A 27,210-nucleotide genomic window follows, 5' to 3' on the forward strand; every position below is an offset into this window, starting at 1 on the left:
CCATCCTGGCCGGGGAAAGGACCTGCCTCCCCTTTCTCCTCCAGCAGTTTCCCAGCTGTGGGGCTGCCTCCTTGGGACAAGGACAAGCTCAGGACACGTGTCCATAGATGGGGCAGATGCGTGGTGGTGATGAACGGTAGGCTTAGAAGCTGAAGGACTTGTTTTCACGGGCTTCTGTAAAGCTTTTCTGTTTCTCTGTATAAATCTGGGTTGTGAGCTCGGCTCATTAGGATAGCAGGTGGTGGTAAAGTGGTCCTCTGTTTTGTGCTCCTAAATTCTGAGTGTGAAAGTGCTTGGTAAAAGGATGCTTTTCTGGGAGTCCCTCACTGTGGGCTGGGTGCAGCCGCCTCGACATGCAGCTCGCGTCAGTAGTTCAGTTTTTCTGTACTTCTTAGCAGCTCTGAGATGCAATGCAGGAGGTCCAGATAACATTCCTCCCCTGTTATTTCTCATCCACTTGGCGTTTCTTGGTTCCAGGCAGAACCAGATCTAATAACAAAAAAAAAAAAAAAAGAGAGAGAGAGAGAAAATAAAACAAAAGTACCCCAATAAATCCACATCTCCCATGGTCCAGCTGTAAGCAAGGAGTGCCACATCGAAATCGCCTCCTGTTCTCCCCTTTGCTGACTCATGAGAGCAGGAAACATAACTCAGCCCCTGGAAGCACAGCTCTGGGAGGATGCCAACCTCCCACCTGCATTAAACCTTCTGCTGAAGGAAAAGGACCTTCTGCTCCATCAGGGGGGTCCCTGGGGCAGCCCCCAGGTGCTGTGAGTTGGCCCCAGCTCCTGAGTTGTTATCACAGCTCGTCAAGTGCCGGAGAGATGGGGTGTATCCAATTAACGCACCCGGCTTTCCCTTTGATTTTCATTTTAATGCACTAAATTTGGTCTGTTTGCAGAGAGAGGGGGAGGAGTGCAGTGATTAGGCAGGAGCAGAGAAGCTGAGTGCAGCATGGTTTTGCTGTGCCGTTAATTACATATTTTACATTGCTTATAACACCTCATCTCAAAAATGATTTACAAATTCTGATGGCTTGGGGGGGGTGGAGGTGGGGAGGAGTGTATATATTTTTCTTCTCTTTCTGTGCTCTCATTTTACGCGTTGACCATTTTGGCATGTGGGTACTCTCACAAGGGTGCAGCAGCTAAGCTCAAAACACAAAAGACTGATTGCCCCATGGGTCTGGTTGTAATGGGGTGCAGGGAAAGATGGCCTTGGAGTTTCAGAGTTTCACAGAGTTGTTTGATGAAGACCTCAACATGCCATGGGGGACACCTGGAGTTGGAAGGAACCACAGGGGGAATGCGGTGCTAGCAATGTCTGTGCACACCTTGGAAATCCACAACCAATTGCTCACTTCTGTGCACTGGGTGTCCTGGGGCTCCGAGGGTGGTGAAACCAGATCTCAAGGTGAGGTGCCACATTTGAGTGCTAACAAGAGCTGGATCGCAGCTGGATGCTGACAGACTGAAAAGTTGTGGGTTTCTTTGGAATTTCTTGCCATTCATAGGACAAAAACAACAACAACAACAACCAGGCCTTGGAGACCACGGGCAGAGTTGGATTTGGAGTGTGTTGTATTTTAGTCCCTGAGACTTGGACAAAACTTCTGACTTCACTGGTGGCTTTGCTTGAGGCTGGAAAGTTTCATAATTCACCTTTTAAATTAAGCATGCTTCGGGGAGCTTTTGCTGTAAGGGCTTTGTTTGATCTGATGTGCTCTGCTCAACTTAAACCTGAGCTGGAGAATATTTTTGCTCCTATTCTCCCTATGGTTTTCTTGCTGAAGGGTTTTTCCTTCCACTGTGCAGAACCTGGACACAAACATTTCTTCATTGCCTGCCATTTGGAGAGAGAAGAACTTCTCTGGTCCAAAAATGCTTCAGCTGAGCCCAGATTGATGCAAGGTATTCCCTCCCAGAGCCCTGCCCATATGCACGACTGTAACACTCCCAAACAAAAGCTTTTCATGGCATCCTGGGTTTCTCCTATGTATATACGTGTTGCTAAAGCAACATCCTCAGCAAATAATTTCTCCTCCCAACACACAGCTTTTCTCCTTCCTTCCTCGTGCAATTGTCTCTGTGCTCTTGGACATCATCTAGGTTGAGGACATGCCGATAGCCATTACTGCACTGCAGTGAGAAGAGCAAACTCTATATGCTTAATGCAGTATTAATAGTACATTGATGTGATATAGATTTCTGTCACCCTCTATAGTAGCAAACATCGCTTATCACGCAGGGATGACGGATGTTTATTCCCAACCACTTAGCTCTGCATAATGGAATTGCAGCTGAAATATGGAGAGCAGCTCCCTGCCTGTGATTCTGTGCCCAGTGCTGTCCTGTGGACACTCCTCCAGCTAACATGTCATCCTACATGGGGATTTGGCATCCTCCTGTCAATGGGATGAAGGGTGCAGGATTCAACTCCCAGCTGGCACAGGCTGCTGGGGGAGGTGGTGGAGTCACTGTCCCTGGAGGTGCTCAAGGGAGATGTGGCACTGAAGGACATGGTCAGGGGGCATATTGGTGGTAGGTGGACTGTTAGACTAGATAATCTTAGAAGTCTTTTCCAACTCTAATGATTCTATGATTCTCTTACCCTCTTGCTACTGCCTCATTTAGAGGAGTAGCAGGGATGAGCTGGGCTCAAGATCCTTCCCCCTTCCTATTCAAAGGCTTCTTCAAGAGCCATAGAAGGAACTGCACTGTCCTGCTTTCTCAAATGTTGAGTCTTTGGGAAGATGCTCTCCCCATCCTCACACCGTAACTCCAAGGCAGCACTGGAGTTTGCAGCCAATCTCATTTCAGCCACCCTCAGCATCACCTGGAAGGTTAGGGAAGAGGACTAACAATGAGAACAGAATAACCACAAAGCAATGTCAGAGGCATAACCTAAAATAGACCGTTCCTCCTCTTCTTTGGCACGTGGAGGAACAACAGAGTGGCAAATCTTGGCAGATGTCAGCAGGAGAAGCAACAGGTTGTGAGGAGTTTGCACCTCTCTATATTTGGAAATAAACAGAGGAGAGAAGAACAGGGCTTGTTGTAGAGCAAGCACTGTGGACAGAACATCTTAGGATGAAGCCATGCCTTTCTACGTGCTATCCCAAGGTCAAGGGGGTTGATAATGCAAATAAAGACCCAACATACCCACGTTTTTGCCCAGAAAATGGCCACTGGTCCTTGTGGACAGGCAATGTCAGCTCACTGCAGCAAATAGCACCTGGTTGGTGGAAAAAAAGAAAGGAGCACTGACTTCAGCTAAGTCCATGAGGCGGTCTTCATGCTGCTGGTAGGACAGCATCACCATGTAAGTGCTTCTTGGCAGTAAATAGGAACTTTGTAGTTTAGCTCCATCTCCAACATTCAGGATTTGGATTTGCAAAGTGGGTAACTATGAGTTACTGGAGATTACTTTTGGTGAAAGTATTTGGTGATAATATTTCTGAAGAAACGCTTGGGAGGCTTGCTTTACTTCAATAGTAATAATCAGTTATCAGCACAGTGCATCACATGCAGATTTACTCTTGGGTCGGAGCTCTGACGTTTACCCAAAAGTCATAATGCAGTTTTGCAGTGTTTCTGTTCCCTGGTATTTCTTGTCAGATAAACGAAGTCTCCTTGAGAATGACACAGATCTGTGAAAATAATCCAGATTTCACTGGAGTAAACAAAGCTGGGTGGCAGATACTTTCCAGGTCCTTTTCTGCCTCCAAGGGATGATGCTCAGCTCCCACCAGCGCTGTGGAGTGCAGCTGTTGGGGTCAAGGGGTTGGAATTGGGTTTTTTGGGTCGGTTTTTGTTGCCAGATGAACAGCACTGCCTGTGCTTTCCTCTTCCAGGACTGGCTCAGCTCGGGGATGCCATGCGTTCCCCACACGGGTGGAGCAGCCGTCCTTCCATCGAGTCCTAATGAGGGCTTTTTTTTTCCCAACCTCATTTATTACAGGCTGCCCTGACATAATTACATATTTGAAGTTAGTAATTACATGTATTCATGCTAATTAAGTAATTAGATATAATTACACTAACTGTAAATACATGGTAATCGGCTAAAAAGAAGTACTTCAGAAAAAAACAAGGCAAATCACACAATAAAAGTGCCATCAGCACTCTTTCACTCAGTACCCTGTCTTTATCTTGTATTTTCAATGCACTTTAAAGGGAACATTGTGGTCATTTCAAAAGTCATATTTTTCAAACAAATTGATTTCCTTACCTCTGCTTCTAATAGGACTTGAACACAAAGTGGGAAGGACACTTACCACCCCAGTTTATCTTGCCATGGTCAATTCTTTTTCTTCCTTTAGCGTGTTTTATTCATCCTGGGCATGAGAAGCTGAAAAGTCTGCAGCATTTCTATTTTTGGTCAGTTCGTGTTCCCATTTCCATCAAAAACAACAAATCCAAGCCATAAATGTTTTCTGCATTCTTTTTTTTTCTCCCCTGAAAACAAAAACAAAACCAACTACTGGTAATGGGAATGTATTTTTTTTATTTATTTTTATTTTAATTTTTTATTTTTATTTTGTTATGTTCTTCCCTTCTCCCTCCCCCACAGGAATAAGAGGAATTGTCAAATATTATTTTTGTGAAATATAAATGTGGAGCCAAGTGTGAAGTGACAGCAGCACTCTGCCACCCATGCCCAGCCTGGAGCCGTGTTTACAGACCTCAGTCCCTCCTGGCACATCTCTACACTTTCTCTAAACTTCTCTTCCATGTCCTCTAAATGAAAAGCCTCAGGCTCTTCTCCATTCTGAGCCAACACCCGTTACTTTAGTGAGGTAGGCTGAGACTTCTGCACTGGGACTCCCCACTACCTTATGGTCTTGTCCTTCAACGCCAGCCCATCTGAGATATGTTTGTGGAATTTGATGAGGACCTTTATACTCATCTATGTGTGTTCTACTAAATTTGGACTTCCAAAGCCTGGCTTTCTGGCTGGAGTCTGTGGAAAAGCTCAGCTGTTGGCAACTGGAAGTCCATTGAAAGACCACAGCTGCCCAGGAGATGCATCATCTCAGGGAGAATGCATACCTTCACCACTGATGCTGTGTTGCATCTGTTCTTGCACAAACACCCTGCTACCTACACCCTTACCTAATGCAGGGTTCAGCACATCCTTCCACTTCCTACGTTAGTGGCTGTGTACCCAGATGTCTCTGCTTTTCTCTGCCTAGTTGCACTCACAGTACTAGTGACTCCTTGGTGCTGTTAAGCCTAAAAGAGGTGTCCAGGCCAGAGGAAAGAGCAATGTCCATAAGCCACTGCTCCTCATGCCTAGGGCTTTGTCCCAGCAAGATGAGAGCTAAAAGCATGGTACATGTGATGCTACATGGTACGTGATCTGAGATATTGCAGTGCTGGTGCCAGTGGTAATGAAGGAGGTTTCAAGAGTATTCTCCTGATGGCTCATTGATTGTGTGAATTATGTTGTGGGTTGCATTAAAATAGCTTGTATGTGTGGGTAGAGTTGTGGTACTGATTTTTTTTAATCTTGCTTTTAATGAATTTACTGCAGCTTATAGTGTTGGCTGTTGGGACAGTATCTGGGTGCTGGGGCATCTCTATGCTTTTGGGGCCTGAAGGATGGGGCCGTGGTTTGTTGGGGGGTAGCCCTAAATGCACTGGGAGGTCTCTGAATTTGCAAGGAGAATTCATTGTGACTTTTCCATCTAGCCAGGATGGTTTTCAGGTTTAAGATCTAACTCTGAGGTGCGTTGGGATTCATCATGGTTGGATATGAGCTGTCTTCTGGTTTGAAGACTGAAGGCTTTCATTCTCTGTTCATTGTCCAGTTAAATTGCAATTCCTGATTAGAAATATCTGTTGTTGTTTAGAAGTCAGGATAGGTTTGCATAGCAGCATTCACAGCAGGAAAGTTATTGGTGGTGCTGCCCTGTGGGACAAGAAGCACAACCCAGGACCCAGCAGTGAAGCTCTGCATCAGGAGAGGCTATGAAATAACTAATTTGAGTGCTGATTTTTGGCTAAACTGACCAAAATGCCCTGTTTGGTTCTGAAAAGTGCAGAAAGACCCACAAAAAAGACGTTCTTCTTCAGTCTTGTTGAATCCAGTGTGATGTTCCAAAGTGAGCTGAGCGCTCCGAGAACTCAGCAAACCCACCTCCACGTGGAGCTGACGCAAAATTTGTGTGTGAGTGTCTTGAGGTGAAAAGTACATTGACTTCATGGCACGTACAGATCGCTCTAGATGCCTGGGCTTGTCTCCCATTAGGCGGGGGGTTATTGCATAATCCATTTTCAGATTCCTGCACGCTTGTTCCTAACCAGACTGCAAGTTACCTAACGCTGAACCTTGTTTAAATCTGCTTTGCAGGCCCTCTCTCCCTGTCTCTACATGAATAGATCTGTTTTAGAGACAGGAATAAACCAAGACTCAATGAGAGCATGAAAATATCTCTGTGTACCGATGTAGTCAATATGGCATGCAGTACTGCAACTGGGGATGACCTGCAGCGTGGTGTAGGGTCAGCTTTGTCTGTCATTGGTTCCAAGTTCATATTTGTGCTGATGCTGGTTCTCTGAAGCAGTCTGGGGTCTGTGGAAATGTCACACCTTTCTTTCAGCCCTACTAACCTATTTTTCTCAATGATTTGGAGCACTGAGTGTGAAGGGTAACATACCTACGTAAAAAAAAAAAATATATATATATATGCATTTGTATGTAAATATATATATGTGTATTTAAGTATATATTTATATTTGATCTGTTTCAAATGTACTGTTTTTTATCAGTTGGGCACCTGCTCTTATCTTGGTAATATATTTTAACAAGTTTTACATTATCCTGCCCTGCCATGACACTGTTTCCCCATTGCGAGAGAGGTTTTTTTTTCCTCCTGAATAATATCTCTCAAATTCAGGCTCTCTGGCTCCTATAAGAGTGACTGGGAGAGAAGGCATCTAAGTCTCTTAAGTACTATGGCAAATTTGCAATTAGAAGAAAACACTGGAATGAAGTGACTTCAGCCCTTGTCTCCCTTCCCCCAGCCCTCTACCTCTCTCTTGCAGGATTAAGCTGAGCTAATCCTCAGATGAGCAAGATCTTTGGGAAAGCAAAGCAGCAAAGTAAAACCAAGGGAGGGGAATGAAAAATCCTTCACACTCAACACTAATAAGGAAATTACTGGTGTCCTACATTATGAATTGGATGAATTTTTAATGGTTAGAAATGCAGTTGATTTATAATGCATCCATCCTGGGCTGCAGGGCCAGTTGCCAGCTAATAAATAAATGGTAGGCCCTTTGTATTAAAAGTATCAGTCATTTTACATCTCTGCACTGTAATTGATGTGGAGCATTGAGCAAGGGGAGATGATGGGCACCATGTGTGTGCCAAAGCAAAGGACCTCATGTTTTAAGACATACTTGAGGTCTCAGCCCACTCTCCAAGCCTTCTCTTGGACCACAGGTTCTGCTCCACCCCATTGCTCACAATCCAAAGGTAAAAAGACATAAAGAGCTTGGCAGAGATCTCCATGACTTTGAAATGGCCACTTTAAGCCTTGCTTAGGGCTGTGTTTAGTTTATGTTATGGATCGGGTGTGACATAAACTCATCTGGTGCTTGATCTACAAGTTGGCAACACTGCCTATGGCAGGGGGTTGAAGCTAGATGGTCTTTGAGGTCTCTTCTAACCCAGGCCATTCAACAATTATGACCAGATGCTTTAGGGCAGATTTACTCCGGGGGAGCCAGAGAAATTCCAGCTGAGATGGCTGCCCAAGGCTCCTTTTGTACATGTGGAAGGATGGGATGCTTTGGTCTGCCATAGGTGAGGAACTTCGCTCAGGATGAGGGAGGTAGCTCGGTGGTACTGGATACCAGCACAGCTCAGAGGCAGATATCGGTGTGAGATCATACGAATCCCACCACAAATGTTCACAGGGAGGGCTGTGTTAAAAATAAATCCTGGGCAAATTCCAGAGATGGGGTGAGACTGTTCTCATGCCAGATCCCAGCAGAGCCCAAATGTCAGGGGAACCAGAGTGAGAGCACAGCAGGCAGCTGAATATTTGAGGGATGGGGTTTATTTTCCCCTATTATTAAAGGAGAAAATGTACCTGGCATCATGCTCCTTCACTATTTCCCAGAAAGATGCGTTTATGCTTCCAGCCCAACAAGATGCTGCCAAGCATCTTCACCTCCATTTTATGGTTGAGGAGAGGGAAGACACTGATTTGCTCGAGGTCACACCAGGTTGCTGACAGTGAGCAGTCTGGCCCATGTTTAGCTTGCTGGACCATGCTGCATGGATGAGCTGCCACCTGAAGTTCTTTCACAGCCAGTCTTGTGCAAAGTGAAGTCAGGAGGTTGGATGGTCAATCTAGTTCTTGGAGCTGTCATCTATATATAATAATCCAACATTCTGGTGAGATTCTTTCTTTTCACTTTCATGGGGCCTATGCTACAGACTAACATATTTCTGTTAACTAATTCTTTAGTTAATCAATTAAGAGACCATTATTTCCCTAGGATATTTGCTGGCCTCACTGCGCCTGGGCATTGCCTCCTCCCCTGCTTGTTGGAGTGATTCAGAGCTGGGAGGGAAAGCAGTTATTTTTTACCTTGGCTTTATTTCCTTGCTGATGGAGTTGAGTGGGGAGCTTGGGATAGGAGCCTTGCTGCCCAAGGAAAGCACTGCTTTCCAAGATAGAGACTTTGATCTTGACCTGGAGGAAGGAAGCGCTTATTGGCTTGCTTATTATATTTCCCCATGGTAGCATAAATACTATATCCATGATAGATATGGATCTTATGAATAATATAGAGATTTGGACTAAGTAATAGCTGTGCTCTTTTTAATACAAAAGATCCTCGGCATCAAGTAGTATTAATGATCCGTTTTGACATGGTCTCTGTAGAGGACAATTGCAACCCCCATTTCCATGAGAATTTGAGAAACTGGGGGGAGAAATCCTAATGTGTTCATCCCATCTGTTTCCTTTGGGACACTCCAGAAAGAGTATCCTGTCTGCTGTTGTTTTTTCCCAGTCTTCCCTAGACCCTCCAAGGATATGAAGGCTGAGTGAGTTCTGGGAAAACAAATCCCTTCCGTGGGCAGGCAGCGCTGGGCTATCAGAGGAGACAACTTCTGGAGAAAATGTAGAACAAAGATCCTAGCAGCTCCCTGTGGTCACTAACAGTTCTCTGGACATTTCTGGAAGAGAAAAGTGATTAGTTACAGCGATATGGCTGAATGCAGGCAGACATAATGATATTCTGTGTCTCTGCTGATGCGTGGCTGATTTCTTTTCAGTAGCTTTAATTTGAAGTTCTCCTCTCCACCTGCTCTCCAAAACCCTTGTGCAGCCTTGCTGCTGTGTGCTGTCAAACAGGTGGTTGCATTATTATGAGAAATCCTCTCTAAACTCCACTCGTTAGTGCCTCAGAATCTTTTGGAACGAATTTAAGACATTAATAAGTATTAACGCTTAATACTTTCCAGCTACATCACTGCAGGGGGCAGGGTAGTGCGACAGCCATTGCAGGATGCACTGCAGTTCATTTTGTGCATGGCTGTTTGCAAGGAGCAGTACCTGGCTGCTTCCTGTGCTGCCTTTCCCTGTAGGAATGCTGGGTGCCAGCACTACAGCTGCAGAGCTGGAAGGCCTCTAAATTAGTGGAGCTGTCGGGGAAGGTTATGAATGCTTTTTCAATTTATTTTTTTCCTCCCAAACACAGCATCTCAAACTTTGAATCAGGCTGTTAACCTTTTTCATCCTTCTCTTTCTAGCCATATTCATCTTTGAAGTTGTTTAGTTTCCTTCTTGCAGCATTACCCTTTTAGCAGGAAGGTGGGCAAGGGAGATGTGAAGACTCTGTACCCACCCCATGGGCATGTTCTTGCATTGAGGATAAGGGCAGGAATGTCTTGCTGTCCTCTCTGGGCTGTGTTGAACAGAGGACGTGAGCTCAGGTGTTTCTTTGCAAAAGGGATGGTAGCTCATTAACACTCTGTGCCCTGCAGATAACTTCTATTGATCATCAGCTGCTTAATCACAAACTCTATCACAGTTTGCTTCGATTACTCTTTTCCATTTCGTCATCTCTGGAGAATCAACCTGACTGAGTTAATGTACTCGTTACGTAGTTGGGAAACTACTGCTGCAGATTGATATGTAAAACTCAGGATTTAGGAAGGGCTGCATCCTCTCTCCTTCACATAACAGCATGACTGTACTGAGTGCGTGTTCCTCGGCTTGTTGGGGTGGAACAGGCAATGGGAGAGTTGTGCTGAGCTAGGCTTTGACCTGCCTGAATAGCAGTGCTTACCTCTCACATCATGTGGAGCTCAGGCTCTACATCATAGGATGAGAGGTAATGGCCTACAAGCTGCACCAGGGGAGGTTCAGGTTGGGTATTAGGAAATATCCAGAGTGGTATTAGGAAATCTCCCAGAGTGGTGATGCAGTGGCACAGGCTGCACAGGGAGGTGGTAGAGTCATCATCCTTGGAGATGTTTAAGAACTGAGAGGATGAGGCACTGAGGGACGTGGGCATGGTGGGGCTGGGCTGGCAGTTGGACTGGGCGATCTTAGTAGTCTTTTCCAACCCTAATGATTCTACGATTCTGTGACCTATATCTTCCCAGTTCCAGCATGGTGAACACCAACAGCCAGAGATTCCACCTCCTAGGTGGGTGTTTGAATTGAAGCAGTTTTGTGGATTTGCCTCTGCTGGTGTTTGTTTAGGAACTGAGTGATGAAGACTTTCCTATGGGAGAGTGAGTGCTCAGGATAGGGCATGGGCAGGGTAGTTTGAGAGATGTGAGCTGAGCAATGGAGATTGGAGGGGAGCTGGGTGCCAAGCCACGATGGCTAAGTCTGCGCAGCTGGACCATGCATTCCTTTTTTATTTTCTGATGACATGTGCAATATATATATATAAACACAGAACCGGAGACTTAAAGCCAATGTAGGATGCTAAGTCCCCTGTCAAAACAGATCTTAGCACTCCTGAAATCAGCACCTTGAGTATGCTGCTGCTGGCTATTTTGCTGACACAGTGGGGCCACAGCTGGAAAGCTGCTGTGTGAATAGAGGCTTTACTCTTTTGGAAACTGTTTCTGTCTCTCCAAACTTATCTTGCTTTCTGCTTTTGCTCAGTGTTCTGCTATAATTCATTTTCCTTTTGTCTTTTAATACTTGCTGTATAAAACATTTTCCTTGAACCTATACGCAATCAGGGCTAAATATTCTGCACTGGTTATGGTGTTTCAATGACCTAATTTGATTGCGGAGGGTCGTGTCCTGTATAATGTTGTCTCATTTTCTCAGTAGTCGATACAAACTCAATTTTGTTTTCTTTGAAAAGAAAGGAAGTGGGGGCAGGAGCTGAGCATCCCTGACCAAGCGTGTACCTGCAGCTCTTACCTTGTTGCCTGGCTGTAAGACGGCGATGGCACATGTAGTTCAGCCTGAATGGGACCTGCAGGCTCCTTTTTTCCTTCCTGCCAGTACTGAAGGGGAGAAAGGATGGAAACTACAGCAAAGAAAGGCCCTCATTTGTAGCTGCTGGCACCTCTGATTTGCCTCAAGGAGTCATTGCAGCAAGCTGGAGCCCTCTTGATGGAGCTTATCTCCGGAGGGGAGGGTTAGCTGTGTCTCCCCGTGGGACCTGGGTGAGTGTTTAGCTTTCTCATTTTGTCTCCAATTAGATGTTTGGTCCTTTGTATCTCCTTGTTTCACCTGCATGCGCCGCGCCTGCCTCAAAACCCCTTAACCTTATCTATGAATAGCTCAGAATGGTAAAGGAGGGTCTGGTCTCAATTTGTGAGGCTCATTTGCATGGAAAAGAAGTGTGCACTTTCAGAAGGGGTGGTCTCCCGGCCCTGCTGGGCTCCTGGGGCAGCTGTGACAGAACCATGGAGGCTGAGGTTTGGTGAGCAGTGGCAGGGCTTGCTCATAAACTGGATGTGCTGTGGTGTTTTAGCAGAGCTCTTTCAGAAGAAACTGGTTTTGTAGCAGCTTATAAAGGATGTGTCAGCCCAGTGTTGGGTCTGTAGGAAAAAAAGAACCTGCTTTTGCAAAATGAAAAGTGCAGTGAGTACTTAGCTGTGGGCTTGTGGGCCATCTGCGGCAGCTGGGATTGCTGGTGTGGCAAATTACTCAACTGGTCATTTTGTTGCTATTTTTCCCATTGGCCCTGGATTTTTTCCTTGGTTCTCAGGGTATTCTTTTTACACAGCCCTGCCTCCTCCTGTCCAGTTGAGCATTAAATTAAATAGATTCATTGTGGTGAAAGAGCAGGAGTCAGAGAGGCGTTGGCAGGCAAAATGAACTATGATTTTCAGCTTAAGATGCAGGTAGGAGTTAAGTACATGAGTCAGTGGTTCTGTGCTCCTGCTGCGGCCACCAACCAGGCTCCCTTGGCTTGGGCCAAGGACTTTAGTGGTGGTGAGAAGAGGTCAAGGAGCAGAGTGGTTGAAGCACAGCAGTGATGTGTGTGGCCAGGGCAGGACCAAAAGGGCATAATCATGAATCTAAGGAGCAGGAAGAGGGGAGTGGATTGGGCATTGGCCATTTCTGGGATCCTTCTTGGCAGGATACCAGGTTTCCATAGACCAGTGTCTGGCACGGGCGAGTCAACGTCCCTGATTTGATCTCCATTTTGGAATATTTAATCAGCGAATCCAGCACAAAGTCTCTTTAAGAAGAGACTGGCACAGAGCAGCTGGATGAGCATTGCAATCAATGTATCTGCTGTGGAATGCTTCCTGCAGAAATATTACATCCTCTCTCATTTACTTGATGATCTTTAGGGTGAATCAGTCAAAAGATGCTGCACACAAATAGTTCAGCCTGTGGTCCTGTGGGTGTCCATTAGAGAGACATTTGCTCTGTGTTAATGGACTTGTTGATTAACAAACAAACCATTGCTTTTGAAATAGAAAACTGTTACTTGATAGCAAAGGTTAACATTGGATATTCTACTGCCCCACCTCTCCTACCCTTAATTTACACTGTGCCAGCACTGGGAACTGCTGTAACAAAGCCCAGATCTGAACTACTGGAAATAGAAACATTCACATATCACAGGAACAGTTATTGGAGGTGAAAATTTTCAAGGAATCTGGAAAAGCTTGATTCTTTTCTCGGACTCAGTGTGTGATTTTGTCTCTGTGTCATGTTCTCTGCACATGTCTTGCTTTAAATGTGATGCCCTCCTGGCCTCTAGCAGTGTCTGAGGAAGATCTCTCCATCATTCCCAGCAGCTCCTTGAGGGACCAGGCTTAGTTTTTCATCGTATCAAAGGCATGAGAGTTTATATTTATTTCTGTAAAGCCTCCAGTCTACTGGAGCAATTCCATGTTCGTTTCTTTTCCCTATGATGTGGATATTTGGCCACCTGGATATATCACATTTTCTGGGTGAAAATTTTCCTGTGTTATGGCATAAGTTCTTGCATTTTTGACATTAGCATGGTGTGAACCTCAGGACTTGGGTGGACATTTTAAGCACCTGCAGATAAGGATGATATCCACAGCTTAGAAGACATCCTTATCCATTGGAAAGCCACAGCCATTGCAGATAGGCAGGACACAAAAGGACTAGAGCTGCCACTGTGCCTTGTGTTTAGTTTAGCCTTGTGCTGGTTGTTGCAAGCAGCTGTTGTGCTCCTGCAAAGTGTGTTTGAAACCTTGGTGCTTGGCCAGAGGCTGTGGAGACATCTCCTCCCCTAGACTAGTGGTACCTTATTTAGTTAGCTCCATTCCTTAATTGCTGCAAACCAACTCACCCAGAACTGTCCTTCTCGCAGCTGGTGGGAGTCAGAGCGGGGAGGCAGTTAGCAGATTAGGGAAGCAGAGTGAAAACCATTTGGCGTTTCTATCCTGATTCTTCTGGGTGCCTTTAATTAGCATGATTGCTCAGTACGCGATTTTGCCATGTTCTTTAGCTCCCCTGGTTAAAATAATTATTCCCCCAGCTCCTTTTGTTCCAATTCCTGATCGCTTACAAAGTCTCCTGTTAAAAGCCATTAAACCCATAATGTAAAACGAGAGTAATCGCTCAGCAGTGTGTGCTCTCAGCCCCACACGTGTGTGCTCACACGTTTTGTGCCCTGCTCCTCTGCTCCTGCCACGTGCTCCATGCCCACATCCCATGTGTAGCAAGTGGAGGATGTGTCCTGCTGGGGTGACAGGCAGGGCTTCTGCTTTCTCTGTGGTGGAGAAGAGAAAATGACTTATTTTTTACTAATTTTTTTTACTGAGAGTGGTGAGGCCCTGGCACAGCTGCCCAGAGAGCTGTGGATACCCCATACCCAGAGGTTCACGAGACCATGGATGGGGCCCTGGGCAGCCTGAGCTGGTGAGAGACAACCAGCCCATGGCAACGGGTTGTACCTGGATGGGCTTTGAGGTTCCTTCCAACCTTAGCCGTTCTATGATATGGTAGTATATGATATTTTTTTTAAGTAAAGCTGATTCCTTTTGTCTCAAGTGTGAAATCCTTCAGCGGAAGGAGAACGGAGCTTTGAACAGTTGCATTCTTGAGTGTTCCCATATTAAAATGCCTCCTTGTCCTGAGAGCTCAAACTCTTCTGTGTCCTTCATCTGTGCTGATATGTGCCAATGGCACAGGTGGGGCAGATGAGCACAAGGGCTTATGCAGAATTACATGGTGTGAAGTGAGGTTGGGCTGAAGTGCTTTCAATACCTTGCTTGTTTATATGACTTCAGGAGAACGACTTATTTGTAGCCCCAAAATGAAACCGAGTCAAAGATGAATCTGGCAGTCATGTAGTTTATTAAGCTTGGAACTGATGGCCAGAGCAAAACTTCAGAACTAGATTGTCGTGGTAGGAAGGGTCTTCCTTCCTCTGAAGGAAATCTCCTAGCTTACAGCGGCTGTGTATGTGGGGATTTGCCCTTCATTTGTGTAAAACTGCAGTTCTCTGTTCGTCCTCTCTTAATCTGGTGAAATCAGAGTCCTCAGTATATCCTGGGATGTGTTTAAGAGCTTACCACATGCTACCAGGTACCAAATGTGGTCTTGAAAGAAAGTGTAGAATCAGAGCTCTGTTCTAAAAAGCATAATTATGCTGTCCTACGATATTTTGGTGCAGCTTGATTTGAGAGCCACCTAATGAGGCAGCGATGAAGAGAAGAAGAGCTGTGGTGGTGGACCTCATTTCCAAAACAATCATCAGAGTACAAGCATTGGAGAAACACAGATGAAGGACAACAATGTCGGACAAAGCTGCATTCAAACAGCCAAAAATTCAGCAGATTCCTTAAAACTTCGTGCTGCTTTTGATTTTTTTTCCCTTATCTCTTCCTCTTCCCATTTACATCTCCTCTGTAGTTCTCTATGCCTCCTTGCCTGCTGAGATCTGCAGTTCTCCTCAGTTTCCATCCTCAGTTTGCAAACTTAAGTTGACGTTTCCCAGTGTAAGTTCTTCCTGAAATTTCTGGCTCTTGGGCTTTTACCACTCCTGGGCTTCCTGGAGGGCAGCTCTGGCCTTTCCAGCTGAAGTGGAGTGTGGCTGAGCAGATGGCAGAATAAAGAGACCTGAGCAAGCAAGAATTTGTTCTGGGCCTTGATTGGCTCCTCTGCCTCTTTTGGTGCTCTGAAGAGCAGGAGAACATCATTGGAATTGCCTGGGCAGGGAAAGTCCCAGCTGCAGATCACAACAACTGCTCTTCCCTATCCACTGTGATGCAGCTCCTTAGGTGTCTGTGCTCACATCTGGCTCCCCCGAGCTCTCCTGTCCCCTTCTAGACCTCAGGTCCTCAGGTCTCTTGAAAAGGATAGGACCTGGAGCTGGGCTGTTCCCTGCTCCAGTGCTCACCCCATACCACTGATCCTTTGGAGACCTCAGACAAACCTTGTTTGCATTCCATGCCACAGTTTTGCCATCTGCATTACGGATATAACAGCTCCTGCCTCCCAAGGGAACAAGCGAGGCATAACAAATTCATGCTTATGAAGAGCTCAACGACAGAAAAGAAGTTTGTAACAAGGCTGTTGCTGTTCTAACTTAGGGCTTCCTTTGCTTGTTGGCTCTTTGATGTGGCGATCAGCGGTACTGGTGGATCAGCTGTACTGTAATTGGAATTAATCAGCTATTACAGAACATGAGCCCAACTAGATTCTTTCTCAGTGGATATTCATTTCTGAGCAGATTAGTTGGTAGTTTCAGTATCTCCATGTAAAGTGCTTAAGGTAACTATTGCTATCTAAAGTGGCTGAGGAACAGAGGCGGTGTCAGAGGAATGCAGATACCTGTCAGGCAAAGTGGAAATGAGGAGCTCTTGTAAAGCTATGCATAGTTCTTAAATTGGCAGCAGTCTGAGGGCTGACTTAGAAAAGAAAAGAAATTGGCAAAAGAGTATATTTGAAAACCAAAGTGATGAAAATGAGGTATTGTTGGGATCTTTGATGCCGTGTCCTGTGGGCTTTGTGGAGTGCAGAGACAGAGGCAGTGCATAGTTGTGAGAAATGGGGACTGGCAGAGCTAAGGAGAATTGCTGTTCCTCGAAATGCTGAGAAGGCTTGTGGATGTCTCAGTGCAGGCACACAGATGGAAGACAGATAGAGACAGGAGGGTGACCTGACAACACGCAGGATATCAGCTGCCACCAAACTCTCCGGCATCTGGGAACTTGCCTGCAGCTTGTTCTCATGGCTGACCTGTAAACCTCAGAGTTTTGCCACTCATATTTGCATGGCTGTCATGACGAACAGAACAAGGCATCCTCTTTGCTGAGAAACTTTCTATGACCATTTACAATTTAAATGAGGTGGGGCGAAGCTCTGTGCGCTATGGGTGAAATTGCTGGGTGCCCAGTCCTTCCCCCTTCCCTGGTCCTCTTACAAGTAATCCCACATACTTTGGCTTCAATCTAATGAAAACAAAACTGAGGAGGCCCAACTGATCTGGCTGCTTTCCATCATGCAGTGGGCCTCCAAGTGACTTTAAATAGCTGCACCTCTGTGCAGTCTGGAAAAAAAGCATTGGCTGTACCTCTGGACAGGGAAGGAAGCTTCAGTTCAAATCACAGGGCATCTCAGATGGTACAGCAGACATAAAAATAGCCTTTTTTATTTTGCCATTGGTCTTAAGTAGATTTTTTTATATTTTGCCTTTTATATATATGTATGTGTGTGTATATATATATATATATATATTTTTAATATCCTGATAAGCACTTTCCCACTTTGGGGCTTTTCCTATGGGGAATCGTGGGGAATCTTGGAGCTCTGCCTCCTGAGCTATCAGGCTACAACATTTAGTATCTTGGAACTACTCCATTCATGAAGGAGTTCCAGAGAAAACAAACTTGTGATCCCAGCTAATATGGAAATGGCTCACATTATCGGCAGCAACAAAAATGCTACAGACGCCGGAATTCCTCCAAACAAAGGTTTAATCAGTCCTTCATAGTCCTTACAGAATTCATCCCATGAAAATCCATGTATACTTTACTCAAGAAACATTGTTCAGCCATTGAATATCTCACAATATTCTTCTACCCCTTCCTCTGCTTCAGTTAAGTATGAGAGAAACTTGTGTGGGAGTGGGATCTTCTGGATCCATTTGCTCTTGTTCTTAGCCCATCTCTTCCCTTTCCTGCCTCAATCCTCATGATTTTGGCTTGTGAAGAAGACAAGAACCACAAACTGTAGGTAGAGCTCCATCGAGCGCATTCCAAGAGGTCTCCAATGCTATGAGGTCTCATTGATCGAAGTGGGAGACTCTTGCATTTGAGGTTAAACCATAGAAAATAAACAATACAAGGTGAGCTGCGATGGATAGGATGAGGATCCTGTTTCCATGAAAATGAACAACCAGAAGTATTTCCATAGCTCTCACTTCTCTGTGAATCCTAGGAGATTTGTTGTCTACTTGAAGACCTGCTTGAGATCTGTGTGTCGGTGTGAAGCTCATCTGTGGGCTACGTTTTCTTGCATTTCTCTGCGTCAGCAATGCTGGGCTGGTGCAAATGTGAGGAGGGCCAGACCCTTTGACTTCACCTTGGGTTGCAGAGATGATGTGTTTATCTCCAACTGAGGGTACTGGGGAGAACCCCTGTGACCTGTTTGTTGTGGCAAGCCTCAGTCTGAGTTGCTTTTTGGCCTGTTATTTATTGGACAGGAGAAAGAAAGAGGATTTTGTATCCTAGCCCTGCAGATGAACCCATCCATGACAGGAAACCTGGATCGTTGTGTTGCCTTCCCCTTAAGTACAGATGTATCAGTCCTGGCTTTGGCTGGATGGATAGTTGTTTCCTTCACTCGGGATGTGGGCCAGGCTTAATGGTTTTCATGCCTCCTTTGATGCTTTTCATACTTCATATCTGTGCATAGAGAAAGATAAAATGTGCAGTGGTGCTGGACTCTCCTATTGCTTTTTCTTTAAATCATAAATTCTGCTGTTACACAGAAGAGAGATCAAAGCTTTGTCGCTCTGTCTGGACAGCAGTGTTATGTTTGGCCAGCTTATTACCCCTGCTTTGCTATTTTTACTTAACCCATTTTTGCCAGGCATTGTATGACATCCCGTTGCTTTTCTCATCTGTTCCCACAGCAATTTATGCTGCTGTTTTAGTAACAGTTTACATCCACGGGTTTCAAAACGTGGCTGCACTGCTCCTTCTGCATTGGTGGATGGCGCTGCCGTGAATTGTGCCTCGTTTCTTTGTCATTCTCTTGCCTTCCCATGTCGTGATTCCTGGTGCTCTTCACATGTGGCTGGAGCAATCTTGCATCTCAGAAGCCATAGAAGCATGGTATATTTGAATGGTCGCAGTGTTACTGGAAAGTAAGCAGTGATGGCAAGGTGAAATTATCTGTCTTGTTTCCTTAGTTTTGCTCGCAGTGAAGGCAGAGTGTTCCTAGCAAGGCACTGTCCACAGGCTGCATTGGGTGTGTGCATGGGGCAGAGAGGCTGAGACCCATTATCCAGGGTTGGGAAACTCAAGACAGCTCTGGAGGACTAAGTGGATGGCCAGGGTTGAAGACAAAAACGGATTGCTTGGTTCGGTTGCCTTCAATCTTCTTGTCCTTTCATTGCCACATCTCCCAGCTTGCTTAGAGAAATGCCCCATCTGCCCCTTCCATCTCAAGCTGTTAGAGCTGCACATCAAAACTGAGCTCATTCCTCCTTCCCCATTCTCCAGCACTCTCCATACATTTACTCCACTACCATATCACAGCTATTAGGAAAGACAGACAGTATCAAGTTTTGATATAAAAGTGGTCTCACTAAAACAGGGAAAAGCACAACGTTTAATCTCTCAAACCCTCCCCAGTTTTATAGATCTTTGGAGATACTTTTGCTTTGAATCTACTGTGTTGTTTTTTGTTCGTTTGTTTATTTTTACCTCCTCGCTATTTCCAGGCTTTTATATTGGAGCTTCCCTCCAAATCTACACCCAACATTAAAGATAATGTTTTTTTTCTCCCAGTTTTGAACTGGGCACTGACAAATGTGAAACTTCACAGAAGAAATAGAAAAATAGAAATAGTTTCTAAGATTTTTTCAACCTTCCAAAAAGGTGAAGTCTTTTTTTTTTTTTCCACTTTGGGGAGATTAAAAAAAAAAAAAAAGGAAAAGAAAAATATTATTTAAGAAATTTTCAAGCTACTATTTCATGTACTAATAGCTTTGATGGTAGAAAGATGACATCTGTCATAGCAGAATCCAAACTCTGAACCTGTTGAGATTCACCCATTCTCACCCTGGACATTTTAGTGAACATCATTCATCTCACATCTGTCAGTGAATACATAAATGTAGCAAGAGCCTTGTTGGTTTCTGCTCCATACAAGAGAATGGGTTTGAAGGTAGCAGTACAGTATGGGAGAAAGCAATGAGAAAAAAATTAGTCAGACAAGAAGCATGTTTTTGTTCAGATACTTTGGGAATTCGAATAAATCAGAAGGAGAAAATACCCAAATGACCAATGCTGCGTTGTTTTCCCAAGTCAGCAGTATGTAGGTTCAGCCCCCTAGCTTCAGAAATGTAGGCTATCCTCCTGACACATCCCTTGTTGTCCCTCGCTAGCGGCTGCATGTCACTTATGGATAAACCCCACTCCGGTCCCATTCTACAAGACTTTGCTGTCAACGAAGGTCCCTGCAGCTGGGATTCGGAGCACAGTGCTGACAAAGAGGAAAGCCCTCGGCATTCCCAGCCTCAAGTCTTGCTGATCTTTCACATGTCCCTTTGCCGAGGCTGTCTGTCCCCAGTGGGTTTTTAGGTCTTTTGCACATGGTCCAGCAGAAGTGGAATTGCCTTAATTTAGCGGAGCTGAGAAATGCAAAGAAAATAAAGCAGACAGGAGTGCTCCTTTGAGATACTCAGTATTGTTGAGTATAGACTTTCCCAGCTATCCTTTGGTGGCCATAAAGTATATTTATATGATGAAAAAAACCAAAACAGGATAAATAGTGAATTTCAGGGATGTCATGTTTATTTGTCTCCCAATGAGTCTGATAAGAAATGGACTAGTTTACATACACTTTTCCAAGCATCAGCACTTTAAACTCTGCTTTGGCTCTGAGAGTTGAGCTAGGCTCTTTCTCACCACTAGTGATATTTCAGCACTTGGAATGTGCCTATGAATTTTGTTTATGACACATGAACCAAAGTTGAGCCTTTCTTATTTTTCCCTAGGGATTAGTCCCTCGGGGCCACTAAGAATAACAGAGTTTCCCCCAAACAATTTTAAACAGTACCAAATGAAACAAACAGCTCTTGTCTGTCTGCATCCTCAGGTTCATCACAAGATGTATGTGTCTGATGAGCAGATGAAATAAGACAGTACGGAAAAGAAATAATAGAAGAAATAGGAAAAAAAAAAAAAAAAAAAAGGCTGGCTGATTTAGTTTGGATTTCTGTCCCTGGCCTAGCAGAAGCACTATTGAGATCATTTCACAGCACACATCTAGGCAGCTTCACGCTGCTCTAGTGATGCCAGTCAGTTACCTGACCTGACTTGCTGAATGTCCTGTGACCATAAGATGGAACAGGAACGTTTTAGAAACTCTAGAGCAATTATATAACCAAGACATCCCATTAATTTTCTTGGAAAAGTCCTTTGGGACCATAAGAAGTTAGGACAGATTACAGCAGTCCCAAGGCTCCTGCCCTGCATGCCTTGGTCCTGGCAACACAGTGGCTCTGTATTGAGGATGACCTTCAGTGACATTACACCAATTCCTGCCAACTCTCATCCCAGTCTCCTGGGATGGTCTCAGCTGTAGAAATTCTACCACCAACAGGTGTCTGAGAAAGTAATGTTAAAACTGTTGAGCTGGCACCTGAAGACAAATATGAGGCTTTTCTCCAGGAAACTTCAAGGATTTTGTACAAAAAAAAAACAAAACAAAAAGGAGGTAGTAAGCAGAGTTTCACACCAGGAAGAAGAGGCTAAGAAATTCTATGGGTTATGAGAGCCAGGTCTCCTCAGACACATTTGTCTCAGGAATATTAAGCAACACTAAATAGATTACTAAAGAAGAGTAGATCTGGGAAGGTCCCTCCATTTTCCTCAATACCTGCCCAGCAGAAAGATGGACTAGGTAGGAAACAGGACTTTTCCACCCATGATTAGTGGAAACCTCTGGAAGAGATTTGTTCCCAATTCTCCATCCAGACTGCTTGCATGTTCCTTACCCTCAGAGCACTTGTGCCTGCATGCAGCAGGAGGAATGAATGCCTGGTCTTGATGGAAGGAGAGAGCGAGACAGCCCTGCCCAGAGAGGGTGTTTTGGCTTTAATTTAATTGCAGCCATTTGCTGGTTATTCATTTGATTCTTTTTTAATAATTACATGTGTGTCGATATCTCTCTCTTTTTTTCTAGTTTTGCTCTTTTTTATTTTTTCGTTTACTTTATTTTGCTTTTTTCTTTTTTCTGTTTTTTTCCCCCCTTTAGGTTTCAGAGAAATTATGTTGAATCCAATAAGCCTCCCTGGACATTCCAAACCTCTTAACCAAGGCATTTATGTTGAGGATGTCAGTGTTTATTTCAGCAAAGGACGTCATGGCTTTTAAAAACTCCTTAAAAGTCCCTGTTCTGATGTCAAGTTTATAGGCTGTGCCCTCAAAATGGTGGGAAGCAGTAAGCGTGGTCTGTATGGATTGAGGTCTCCTCCTAATAGGACTCTACAGCCCTGCCTGTACACACGTTAAAGCCAACTGAAACTGTGGTTTTCTGTCACCAGATAACAGGGTTGTTCTTTTCCTCCAATGGTCGCTGTGTTCGTTAAATATTCCTGCAAGGCACAACAGCAGCAATGAGAGCAAATAAAGAAAATTAAACTCAATTGAGAGGAGTCATCCTAATAACACAGTAAATAATTGTACTTTTTGCTTTAAAATAAAACACAAAACAAAACCAACCAAGCCAACCAAACTGACATCTTTAGTCATGTCCTCCCTGCTTGGAGTTTTCCTTGTAAGCTTGTGTCTTCGCACCACCCAGTGAATGCCGCCATCACCTCTTGCTGTGGCACCGCGATGGGAGCTCTCCCAGAGCGATGAGGCGGGAGCTTGGAAGAACCTAAAGCAGAACGAAGACTTTTGGTAAGAGCAAAGGCAGCCCCGCTCCCAGTCCTTGCACAGAAATTAATGTCGGAAGGAATGATAAATGGAAAGAAAAATCTTACTTCTCTGACAGGAAGAGAATGTGGTTATCTTTGAAGTGCACATATTCTAGGAGGCTTTTTTTTGTCTGTCTGTCTGTCTGTGTGTGTTAGAGCAGCGCGTTGGATCTGACTATTTCGTTGTCGTGCTCTGGTCTCTCCCTGCTGCTTGAATGATGAGCTTTATCTGAGGAGGTGCCTGGACTTCCCGCGTGGATGGAGATTCCATAGCGCAGGAGGGTCCGCGTCCTTGCCAGGACTAGGGCAGTAAGCAAAGTGGAAAAGCATATCAGACGCACGCAGTTGCTGGATCTTTTCCAGCCCCATTTAGCTCTATCCTGTATTTCTACCCGTGTAGAGATTGATTGTAACCCAGTCACATTCCCAGAACGATCAGCTTGAGACAGACTGACTCAAGGGGAGGAAAAATAAGTATTCTGTTGCTTCTTCTGTGGCATAAACAGGAATATCAATCCTGTTCTCTGGCCAATATTCATATTCTCTCCCCCTCTCCCTTCCCACTTTTGTCTTACTTCATCCAAAGCCTCTCAGATGGAAAAATAAACCCTTTGATCCTGTTCTCAAGAGAAGCCAGCTGCCCTTGTAGCAACTTGCAGGGCTTTTCTTCAACTCTCTGGATGTCACGTGTATGGGGAAATACAGATTTGCTCACAAGTATCAGTGCAAAATCTATAAGCAAAGCAGATTTTCTCAAAAGGAAAAAAAAAAAAAAAACCACCAACAAAACCTCCTGAAAGCTGCAGGCTTGACCAGATCTTTTCCTGAGAGAAGTATTGAACCAGGAGCTTGCTCACCAGCCACTCTGCTTTGCTTGCCTTCTCGATGGCCCAAGATGACCATATGACCAGAGATGTCACCGTATCACCAGCCCAGAAGGGTTGCTGCCACTAGAAAGAATCACAGTCCTTGTCCACCAGAACTGGGGAGAAGCCTCAGAATGGGATGTTTTGCCTCATCCTGCCTTTACAGGTGACCCGCATGAACCACCCTGGGGACAGCCATTATCAGCTTTCCCGTAGGAGTGTCCCTGGGAACATTCCATTCTCTTGCTTCTTTTCCTGGTTCGCTCACGTAAAAAGGTAAAGTGCAATAGAAGAGTACAGGAGAAACGGTGGCAGATTGCTTTAAGTTAACGGACATGCCTTACGGGGGCATCTGCGTTACGACGAGGAGGCCTGGTTCAGGTTGGACTGCTTCACAAACCATGACCAAACTCCAGCGACGTTTCCAGCCTGCACCGAAGCCGGAAACGCAAGAGGTGCACTGAGAGAGGACCTGCGGCCGTTTATTTACATTGCGATTCTGCACACGGAGTGAGGAGGAGCTTCCCGAAGCAGATCTCTGGGTGCTTTGTCTAAACTGAACTCCCCATCTGCTGGGAGTCGTCCATCTGACCAGGGGATGCCTCGTCCGTCTGAGCTGTCTCCTCTCCCTAGCACTGTTCAGGGGACTCTGCTCTCAACTGTGTGTATCAGCCGTAGAGACGCATCCGTGGGCCTGAACCAGAAGCCTATATCTGAACACCCTAGCAGAGGAAGGGTTGAATTTTGCAGCTCAGGTCCATCTCTGCTTAGAAGAAATCCTCCGGACCGTACAGCATAATTTAAAGCAGTTCTCCCCACTGTGATCAATGTCTCAATTTGTTTAACACCAGTTATACAGTCTCTGGTTCCTCACTGCTGAAAACAGAAGCCAGTCATGGCTGTTTGTGATTGGTGGCTTTAAGTAGCAAGTCTAAGGATGTTGTTTCTTTTTTTTTTGTTGTTTTTTTTTCTTTTCTTTTTTCTTTTTTTTTTTTACATTTTATTTTATTTTTAATTATTGTACATCATTACCTCATTCTCCGTCAATGCGACTCCTCCATCTTTGAGCATTCTTATCTTGCCATAACTATCATCCTGTGCTAATGGGAAATGGGACGGTCCCTTTTCACAGAGACTATAGGGGTGTTCAATGTCTAGTTTCTTAATAAACACTTTATTTTCTAACGAAACAGCTGCATCAGGCCTCTTCTTTGAAGACAAAATAAATAAATATTCAGAACGACACGTCCCATAGTCCACTTCTTCATGAGATGTCCCATGCGTGGGAAGTCTGGTTTGTTTGCATCTTCAGGGTGGGGATGCGGGGGTGGGATTTGTGGCTCTGATGTGGACATTGCTCAAGTGTAGCTCTTGCTCCTGTCTCTCTGCTGCTGATCTCAGTTAACAACACTTCGGTTTTTGTAGCTCAAAATGATCAAATCCTCAGGGTGAAGGTGGTACTGTTGGGAGATGGTGTTAGGGTTTGCCAACGCAGATTTCTGCACTCAGTGGAAAATGTTTTATTAGGAGCCTTATCTCTCAGGGATCTTGGCATTAAAAGGTCACTGCAGTGTGCATTTCAGGATGTGCTGTTGCTGCTTTGCTATGCAGGTGTCCCTTTTGTTTTGCACTAGGAAGGATGCTTATGATGTAGAGTCAGTGGGGAGCAGACAAGTGGTTCCTCCTTGGAAGTTCACATAAGGATGGTTGGATGCTCCAATAGAGAGGAGCTGTTCTGCAGCTTGCATGGCTTGGCTCAAGGATACGTCTTAGTGGCTGTGTCTTAGTATTGTTAACAGGATAAGTTATTTATGTGATTTAAAGCTTCTGCGCCAGCCTGCAAGTAACTGTGGGCACGAGGCTGGGGGCATGTTTGAGCTGACGTTGGTTGGATGGTGCTGGAACACTCATGGAAAAGCTGGTGAGAATTTTAATGAGAAAGTTAAAGTGTTCCAGCACCTTTCTGTTGCTGTTACTTCCTGGCGTTGATTTCAAGCAAATGTTTCAAAATGACACTATAAGTGAATTTCTGCTTGCCTTCGCCTTCTAATAAGAGTGTCTCTAGAAGTGACTGGGTGTTGTTGTTTATAGGATTGGTGGTGGCTGAGATCTTTATCTTTTCAAGGATGTCTACAATGCCTGGGATGAATGGTTGTCTCCTGACAAATAACATGGGCTGGCCAGCTGAGCTGCATTGGATGTCATCCCTGTTTCCCTCTCATTTTTGAGCTCTGGGAAGCAAAGAGGTGATGAAAGCTCTGCATTATCCTCCCAACCACTCCCGGGTCTATTATCAGGTTTCACAGCCCAGCAGCATTGTGCACAAAGGCTTGTTTAGCTAACTAGTTGGGCTGCTGATGTGGTCAGCCTTAGTCCAACTTGCTTTGTATTTCAGGGCAACTGATTCCTTGTGTATGAGTTCCCATGATTTTTTATTGCTACCAGTTCCCAAGGAGCTAGCATAACTATGCTCCAGGGCTCTACATGTATTATGGAGGGATCGGACACTTCTTTCTCTTTATTTTTTGCTTCTTGGTCATCTCTGTTACCTGATGTACTCATGTTCTTCGAGGTAGCGGGACCATGAGTTGATGTTGCTGTTCTGCTCTCCCTTTCTACGTTGTGGCTCCTGAACTATTTACAGTGTTTATTACTGAATGAGTTTGGGTGCTGGTTTGGTAGGGCGCAGGCAGTGGTGTATATCAGCTCCCCCTGTAAATGACAGCCCTGCCTTCCCAGCCCTTGCACAGTGTGGAAGCTGCAGGTGATCAGGCAGAGAAGCGATGTGTTGCTTCTTTGTGTTCCTCTAATAATATGGAGTCATGACTTTATACCTGAACTGAGTGTGGTGGGCACAGGACAATTCTGGCACAGTAATACTCTGCACAAAGGAGGCAGTGCGCTTTGGGCTTGGATTTGCTGCAGACAAGTGTTTGGTATGTGTCATAATGAAGGTTTTTATCAAGGTATTTTGGTCCTGCTGTGTGTTGTGAGTCTCCATAGCTGCTCATTCCAGCTGCACAGGATGAGTCTTGATGTTCTTTGCTGCTCTTTTGTTTACTTAAATGTGTGTTTACGGAGTCAGCCCTTCCTTCCCAAGAGTCTGGAACTCATTTTGAAGGTGATCTACCTCACCACCACGAGGTCTTTAGCTTTCCCAGCATTCGTCTGTGCCATGCTGGGTTGTGGAAGGGGAGGACAGTGGGACAGAGGTCCCAGGAGACAGTTGGACAGTTGGAAGAAAGTGCTTCTGCCATTTCAGCAGTGCATCACCATCCTGCTCTGATCTGCACCTGGAGCGAGCTGCAGATCCTCAGGGTTAAGCCTGGGCATTAGCAGAGGATAAGGAGGCCTAGACACAGTAGTAAAGCCCAAAAACACAGGTCTGGATGAGCAGTGGGAAGAGAGCACGCAAGAAATCAATGCTGTGTGACTTTATTTTTGTTCAACATTTGGAAGTGCTTCTGGTGGAGTTTAGGCAATAAGCTGAAGAGTCCTTATTAACTGTGTATTTACCAGTGCCTCCAGGCCCTGATCTTTTGGCAGAAAAAGTTAAGAAGCTGTGGGAAAATAAACACCTCCACGTTGAAGGGGGAAAAATGTGATGGAAGACCACAATGCACACAACTGGAAAAGGTGTTTTATCTGGTGCAGCAATGTAACTTCCTCTCCTGTCTTGGTGCATTTTGCTTTGCCTTTTTTTTCTTTGGTTTCCCTGATGTCCTTTCACCCTCTCCTCGTGACAGGCAGGC

At 45.0% G+C, this 27,210-nt stretch overlaps 1 protein-coding gene across 7 annotated transcripts in view; it reads left to right on the forward strand.

Annotated features, from left to right (window-relative positions):
* NTRK3 (neurotrophic receptor tyrosine kinase 3) overlaps positions 1–27,210 on the forward strand; it is a 192,909-nt gene that overhangs the window by 97,372 nt on the left and 68,327 nt on the right. The window lies entirely within an intron of this gene.

Source organism: Meleagris gallopavo, chromosome 12, assembly GCF_905368555.1.
Source record: "Meleagris gallopavo chromosome 12, MGAL_WU_HG_1.1, whole genome shotgun sequence".
Taxonomy (NCBI): domain Eukaryota; kingdom Metazoa; phylum Chordata; class Aves; order Galliformes; family Phasianidae; genus Meleagris; species Meleagris gallopavo.